Here is an 8,620-nt window from a genome sequence, read left to right as displayed (position 1 = left end):
GAATTACAAACACGTCCCCTTCTGTAAAGCAATTCCACCACTAGGTATTTTTCCCATGAGTACACTTGTATGTTTGAGAACGACTCCTATGAGGTTTTTTTTGTTGATGTATTGTTTGTAATAAAGGGCTTCCCAGGTGGTGCTAGTGGTAAAGAATCTGCCTGCTAATGCAGTAGACTTAAAAGGTGCAGGTGAGATCCAGGGTTATAACTGTTTGTAATATAAAAAAGATTAGAGACTGCAGTTGGGTCTTCAGGCTGTGTTGTAGCCATCGCCATGGTTCTTGGAAGCAGAAACTTCCTTTCCCTCTGCACCCTCCTCCACCCCACCCCCAGGCTCCCTGGTCCCAGCTCCCGTCCAGTCACATGAATACTAGCCGCTCAGAGGAGGTGTCCTGGATTTCCTGGTTCTGTGGGCTCCTTAGAGATGAATTCTTTGGTTTAGTGGATAAAGACTACATCTAGGATGGATTCAATGTCACTGGACTCAATGAGAGGGTGCCTCACTATAGACTACACATGATCTTGAACCTGGGGCTGGTTATGGAGTTGGAAGACAACACCAACAAGAATGACCTGACTGAATAGGCAGCCAAAATGCTTTACAGATGGACCCACACCTGCTATATCCTCACTTTATGTTTGAAATCCTTCAAGCTAGGCTTCAGCAGTACGTGAACTGAGAACTTCCAGATGTAAAAGCTGAATTTAGAAAAGGCAGAGGAACAGGAGATCAAATTGACAACATTTGTTAGATCGTGGAGAAAGCAAGGGAATTCCAGAAAAAAATATCTCTTTCTGCCTCATTGATTATGCTAAAGTCTTTAACCATGTGGATCACAACAAACTGTAGAAAATTCTTCAAGAGATGGGAATACCAGACCACCTTATCTGTCTCCTGATAAACCTGTATGCAGGTCAAGAAGAAACAATTAGAACTGGACATGGAACAATGGTTTGGTTCAAAATTAGGAAAGAAGTATGTCAAGGCTGTATATTGTCACTCTGCTTATTTAACTTCTATGCAGATTACCTCATGCAAAATGCTGGGCTGGATGACTCAAGCTGGAATCAAGATTGGCAGCTGAAATACCAAAAACCTTAAATATGCAGATGATACCACTCTAATGGCAGAAAGTGAAGAGGAACTAGAGAGCCTCTTGAGGGTGAAAGAGAAGAGTGAAAAATCTAGCTTAAAACTCAGCATTCCAAAAACTAAGATCATGGCATCTGGTCTCATCACTTCATGGCAAATGGAAGGGGAGAAAAGTGCAAACAATGACAGACTTTATTTTCTTGAGCTCCCAAATCACTGCAAAATTAAAAGACACTTGCTCCTTGGAAAGAAAGCTATTTCAAACCTAGACAGTGTATTAAGAAACAGAGAGATGACTTTGCCAAGAAAGGTCCTTATAGTCAAAGCTATGGTTTTTCCAGTAGTCATGCATGGATGTGAGAGTTGCACCAGAAAGAAGGCTGAGTACTGAAAAGAATTGATGCTTTTGCATTGCAGTGCTAGGGAAGACTCTTGAGAGTCCCTTGGAGAGCAAACCAGTCAATCCTAAGGGAACCAACCCTGAATATTCACTGGAAGGACAGATGCTAAAGCTGAAACTTCAACACTTTGGCTACCTGATGTGAAGAGCTGCATCACTGGAAAAGACCCTGATGCTGGGAAAGATTGAAGGCAAAAGGAGAAGGCGGCAGCAAAAGATGAAATTGTTAGATAGCATCACTGACTCAATGGACATGAATTTGAGCAAAGTCTAGGAAATAGTGAAGGACAGAGAAGCCTGGTGTGCTGCAGTCCATGGGGTCACAAAAAGCTGGACACAACTTAGTGACTGAATAACAATACATCCTCATCAGCTGTGGCATTGCCCAGATGTTGGAAGAGTACCAACAGGAAGACTTTGGCTACTGAGCCTGTGTGTACTGTGGAAACCAACCAATGCTTCCCAGTGGCTTTTTAGACATCCCAAGTGAGGCCATGGTAAGCTCTACTGCCTCAAATGCTTGGATGTGTACACACATAAGTCACTGAGGCACCAACACATGGATGGCGTCTACTTTGGCACTGGTTTCCCTCACATGCTCTTCATGGTACACCCAAGTACTGGACAGAGGGCCACCAACCAGATTGTGTCCAGGCTCTATGGTTTCAAGATCCATTCAGTGGTCTACCAGCAGCAGCTCCAAGCCACCAGCAACTTCAAGAGCCCTGTTAGGATGGTTCGCTGATGCCTCTCCTGACCTGACCCTCAGTCTTTGACACATTCATTACTTTGCTGACACCTTTTCAGGATCCCTCTATGGTTTATGTTTAAATTAGCCATTATTGTGGTAGGAATATAAACTAAAGTGCAAGAAAAGGCAAAAACAAGATCAGAAACAACCAAAAGACCTGTCAATAAAGAATTAGTTAAATGAAGAATGTGGTACTGCCATCCATGCAATGGAGTACTACACAACCAACTAAATGAACAAAGAAGCTTTTTGTAGTGATGTGGAACAATATCCTTTTTATGCATTACTGAGCATAAAAAGAAGTGTGCAGAATAAATCATTTAAAATTTATCATTTTGCTTAAAAATTTAAAAGAAAATCATATACATTGTTTATCTTATACGCACAAAGAGTGGTTCTAAAAATCATCTTCACAATCCATTAATAATAGTTGTCTCCAGGAAGAGGATTTGAATAAGTATATACTGTGCATATTTAAATGCACATTTAATTTTTTATTTGCTAAAAATAAATAAGATTATGGTTATCTTTTAAAAGGAATGGAAAAAACAAAAAAATATGAAGAAAATACATTGGTTTTTCGTAACTTATGTTCAGGCACTAAAATGTTTTCTCTCGCACCTGGGAAATGCACTAAAAGCAATAGAGTTAATTAAAATGCCCTCTGTATGTTAAAAAGGGAGTAAACAAGCCCAGTGGATCCATTTTCCTTTAAAACTCCATTATTATGTACTTGAATAAATGCTAATTATCCCTTAGATTAGGATTTATCCCTGAAATGTCACCACCTGTATGTTACCACTACCAGTTCCTTCAGTATTTTAGTGTATTAGTTAAAAGGATGTCATACGATGCAGTTTAACCCATGGCTTGTTTCTAGGTTGTGCCCTTTCATCATTGCTCTTTTTAATTGGTAGTTTTTGACCATTAAAAACAGAACTTTGGATAACTAGTATTTTTCATATTAAACTGAAATTTCTTTATTTGATTTTTAAATCACCATGATTATCTTGAAATGAATACTTATTTTTTTAATTTATTTTATTTTTAAACTTTACAATATTGTATTAGCTTTGCCATTTTAAAAAATATATAATTTATTAAAAGCCTTAAAAATTATAAATAGCGCTAGAAAAATTTACTCATCCTAGAATGGCTATACCTAAGGAGAATCAAGAATGGAAATTTCATTCTTAATTCATGTATGTGTGTATATGTCCATATCCATTTTCACATGTATGTACGTGGGAAGTAAGCATATTGCTTTTCATACCATGTAAAACTGGTCTCCCTGCAAGCTCCTCACTTTCCAGAAACTTTGGAATCTCATAGGAGATTCAGTTCAAGCCAGAAAAGAATCAATATGAAAAGACTTTCACTTTTTCATTGCTCCTGTGAACCCAGAATTATAATATAGTGTGAAATTAGCATTCTAATACAATGGTTAAGAGGACAGGTATAAAGGTTAAGTAGCCTGCACTTCAAATTCCCAGATTTAAGAGCTACATACCTCTTGGGAAAATTAGTTATTAGAATCATAGTTTCCTAATATGCAAATTGCTTATAGTAACATCTATTTCATGAGGGTGCTTCCCTGATAGCTCAGTTGGTAAAGAATCTGTCTGCAATGCAAGAGATCCCGGTTAGATTTCTGGGTTGGGCAGATCCACTGGAAAAGGGATAGGCTACCCACTCCAGTATTCTTGGGCTTCCCTGGTGGCTCAGCTGGTAAGGAATCCACCTGGAATGAGGGAGACCTGGGTTTGATTCCTGGGTTGGGAGGATCCCAACATGAGGTGGTAAAAATTAAATGAGAAAAATTACATTAATGCTCAACATGCGTGCTAAATTGCTTTAGCTGTGTCCGACTCTTTACGACCCTATGGTCTGGTGCTCGCCAGGCTCCTCTGTTCATGGGATTCTCCAGGCAAGTATACTGGAGTGGGTTGCTATGCCCTCCTTCAGGGGATCTTCCTAACCCAGGGATTGAACCTGCAACTCCTATAACTCCTGCATTACAGGCAGATTCTTTACTGCTGAGCCACCAGGGAAGCCCCATTAATGCTCGAAGTATTGCTGAAAAAATGATAGCTATTAATATAATAAAAACTGTTAACATATTTTCATTTTATTTTATTTTAATACATACTGTTGCTCAAGTAGAGTTGCAACTCAGTAAGTCTGTGGTCATTTAATTACGTTATTGATGGCACACCAATTAACCACCAGAGATACAAAAGCTACCCCCCCTACTTTTTTTTTTTTAGTTTTGATTTTGCTTGAATAATGAAACTATATCCTTAGGGAAATTTGTCTTTTTGGCTATCCCAAAGATAAGAAACCACTATTGGTTCCTCATCTTGATCTTTAATATTTATACATGACAACTTCCAAATATACCTCAGAAATGATATTAGTGTAGGGAGAACAGTATGTCAGAACACTTTAAGATGGGCTGAAAGACTACTATTTTAATTACTGAGGTTCTTCATTCTGGCAAATAGCTGCCTTGATTGACTCAGTTTTTCATAAGCACTTTTGATCCAATTTCCCTAAGGTGGTGTTCCACAGAAGAAAGTAAAACCCACCAAATATTAATATAAACATGTTTAATTATTGCTTGACAGTTAGCTAACAGCATATGTAAGAAAAAGTACATTGGGGAAAACAATAAATCCGGGAGTGAGTTCGACCAGAAGTTTAAAAATTAGATAAACCAGTGATGATGCAGTTTTTTTTCTTCTAAGAAGTAGAAGTTCAGTTCAGTTCAGTCGCTCAGTCGTGTCCGACTCTTTGCAACCCCATGAATCGCAGCACACCAGGCCTCCCTGTCCATCACCAACCCCCGGAATTCACCCAGACTCACATCCATCAAGTCAGTGATGCCATCCAGCCATCTCATCCTCTGTCGTCCCCTTCTCCTCCTGCCCCCAATCCCTCCCAGCATCAGAGTCTTTTCCAATGAGTCAACTCTTCGCATGAGGTGGCCAAAGTATTGGAGTTTCAGCTTTAGCATCATTCCTTCCAAAGAAAGCCCAGGGCTGATCTTCAGAATGGACTAGTTGGATCTCCTTGCAGTCCAAGGGATTCTCAAAGAGTCTTCTCCAACACCACAGTTCAAAAGCATCAATTCTTCAGCACTCAGCCTTCTTCACAGTCCAACTCTCACATCCATACATGACCACAGGAAAACCCATAGCCAGAAGTAGAAGAAATAAGTTCAAATATGGTATCCGAAAAGGGCACTGTGACTTTAGGTGGAATTACACCAGAACTAGTGTCCAAAGTCATCCAGAATGAGTCATTCAGTCATCCAGAGTCACCCCGTATACTTTTGAGCAGTAAGTAATATATCGACCATAAAAATTTCCCAACTTTTCAGCCCTTCATATAGTGACATAATTTTCAATAAAACTTTGTCATTCCTTTCATGAATTTCCCTACTTATTAATGTGAGCTGGCTTGTTTTGCTACAAAGAGTGTGACAGAAGTGATGGTGTGTCAGTACAGTCTAGCTCTCAAAAGGCCTTGAATTCTTTCATCTTCCTTGAATTCCTGCTTTTGCCATTGGAACAAGCCCAGGTCAATCTTTTGGAGGAAATACTTAGGTGAACAGCTGAGGACTAAATAGCTTTACAGCTAAGCCCAGCCTAAAATTGTTCAATCCCAGAATTGTGAGCTAAATAAATATGTTGGGTTAAGCCACTATGTTTGGAGTTAATAATAGCCAGCTGTTAAAATTGACGACAGTTATGGTAAGGCAAGCGGTTTCTTAAAGGCCAGAAAGTCCATCGGATTTGGAGCTAGGTCTTAGCCAATGCTTAAGGATATGGGAGTGGGATCTTGTTTCAACAGCAAAAAGGAAATTGGCAAAGGCTAGATAAAATTTCATGGCTCAAGCAAGTACTCTAAGGGTAGGGCCAGGGTGAGGTTTCAGGCTCAGTTAGGGACTGGAGAGAAATCAATAACCTACACTTTGGACTTGGAAGAAGAAAAAAATTCTTTTTGGAACTCATTGGAAAATAGAGTGTTTAGAGCTCAAATAGTCTGACCAATTTCAGACAGTTTGAGGCTGACACCAGCCTTACTAAAACTGGGCAGACCCGAGCTTGCAGGTGGCAGACTTCAGTCACTAAAGCTGAGACCAAGGAACGAATGAGACAAGGACATGGTGAGACAAGGAAGGGAAGAAATTTCATGCTGTGCAGAGAGCAGAAGAAGAAATTTCAGGCACATATATTAATATCCTCCCTCTGCCCCCAAGTTTTCTCTTAGCCACTTCCTTCCTTTATTCTTTCCAAACAGAGTATGTTTTATCGTACTATAGTATTTAAGCATAATGATAATTTTAAATGTTAGTCACTCAGTCATGTCTGCCTCTTTGTGACTAGGGGATGATCATCAGGTAGGCCTGTGTATGGCTAACATGTTAGTTACAGACCAGATTAAAAGGAAATAGAAATGAGGCAGACTGCCAAAGGGTTTTGCAAACTTCTGACAATTTTGTTTTAAAGACTAATGCAAGGAATCAAAAGGAGGCCCTAAGGCTTGGGTAGATAGTATGGAGTTGTTGGATATTGGAGAGACTGCTTAATCCCTACTCTGGATGCAGCCTCTTCTGAGTAATTATAGACATTAGATTTTAGAAAGTACAGCACAGGACTTCCTGGGAATCCAGTGGTTAAGACTCCACACTTCCACTGCAGGTGGTATGGACTCAAACCCTGGTTGGGGAACTAAGATTCCCCATGCCACTCTGTGTGACCAAAAAAGAAAAAAAAAAAAAGAATAAATAAAGAAAAGGGTGCCTAGTATTTGGAAGGTTTGGAAAACTTGTTTGAGGGAATAACTGTAATTGCGTCAAAATTTTAATATGAAACATAGAAGACCAAACAACAACAACAACAACAAAGATAAAGAAATGGCCATGGTCTTTGGATATATAAAGATTAGTAGTGTGATTCTAAATTTATTCTGAGTTTCTCTGTGGCAGAGAAACTAGACATGGAAACACAATTCATATGGCATAGGGCATAAGCTACAGAAAGGGAGAGAAATCAGACTTTAAAATAAAACTGAAGTTGATTTTATTATATTTTGAGATGGAAATTTATTCACTAAGATTATATTATATAAGTTAAAAGTTTAATTACCTAGGTATAATTAGAAAACACCAAACAATAGATGTAAAAGACAATGAGAGAGAAAAATCAAGATACTTATTTTATAAAATAAGAGTTCCACAGAAAAATTATATACATCTTTATGTTTTCTAAGATAATGCTTTACTCTCCTTTGCTTATTACATTTTTGAATGCAGTTGATCAAGGTGAATAGCAAAGCAAGACATGATATCTTTCATGTAGCAAATTCTAAACATTCCCCAAATTCTGATCTGTCAACAGATGTACACAACCTAAAGTTCTCAACTAGTAAAATGTTTGTATCATTCAAATCATACTCCTTGTTATCACCTGAAAAATAATTAAAGGTCAGTTTTACATAATTTTGACTGTGAAACATTCTTATTGTACACTAAAATTTTCTGAGCTTTTTCTTAAACTCATGGCCATTGCCTAGATAGAATACATCTATTTGAATTGCAATATAATAGTTTATTATAACTAACAAAGAAGGAGCTCCAAATGCAAATGAAATGCAGATTCAAGTGAGCTGTTAAGGTCATTTAGTTACATGCTAGAAAATAATTAACGCATAGGTATAACCACCATTAAGTGTTGATCCCCAAAGAAAGAGTGTAGGAACTATTGAAGTTGAATTTTGAGTTGTGAAAAAATGGAATCTGTATTGAAAAAAAGTGTGCTCAGTAGGAATGCTGGTTCAAACAAAGGAAGAAAGAAACCCATTGTCTAGTTTTAAAAATAATAAAAACATTTCCAAAGGATTTTCTTTTTTAGTTATTCCTTAAGTATACTTGAGGTTACTTCTCTGGGCAGAAGAGTGACTGATAATATTTGAAACCTATCTCTTTTTTTGTCAGAATGTTTTTAAAAGTATTTTCATAGTTGATGAGCAATTTGATTCATTTTATTTGAGGAGAATCATCGCCACCAGAGAACAAAAACAGCTTATATTGGAAAATTAATTTACTTTTTTTAAAAAGCAATCATATTCTGTGAAAAGTAGGAAGAAATTACAGTGACTCCACTGAGGCTTCAATCTTGAGCATAATATACCCATTGCTCTCCCAGGATTTTCCTATTTTCTGTGATAATCAAGGTTATAAAATTTTATGTTTTCATTGCTTGGAAATTCATGAAATGAAAACAAGATAATTTTTTTCTTTTTCTTTACCTGGAGATGTTTATTTGTGGAGCTTCAGGAGTTACTTTTTAACACAGGAGGAATTTTAT

General features: G+C 37.8%; 1 pseudogene; it reads left to right on the top strand.

Moving 5' to 3' along the window:
- The first annotated feature begins 365 nt into the window (after window positions 1-365).
- Window positions 366-2,240, top strand: LOC109575679 (casein kinase II subunit beta pseudogene; annotated as a pseudogene).
- The last annotated feature ends 6,380 nt before the right edge of the window (window positions 2,241-8,620 follow it).

Source organism: Bos indicus, chromosome 2 (assembly GCF_029378745.1).
Source record: "Bos indicus isolate NIAB-ARS_2022 breed Sahiwal x Tharparkar chromosome 2, NIAB-ARS_B.indTharparkar_mat_pri_1.0, whole genome shotgun sequence".
In the NCBI taxonomy this organism is placed as follows: Eukaryota; Metazoa; Chordata; class Mammalia; order Artiodactyla; family Bovidae; genus Bos; species Bos indicus.
Note: the sequence above shows the minus strand (reverse complement) of the source record. Positions and strands in the feature narration are given on the sequence as shown.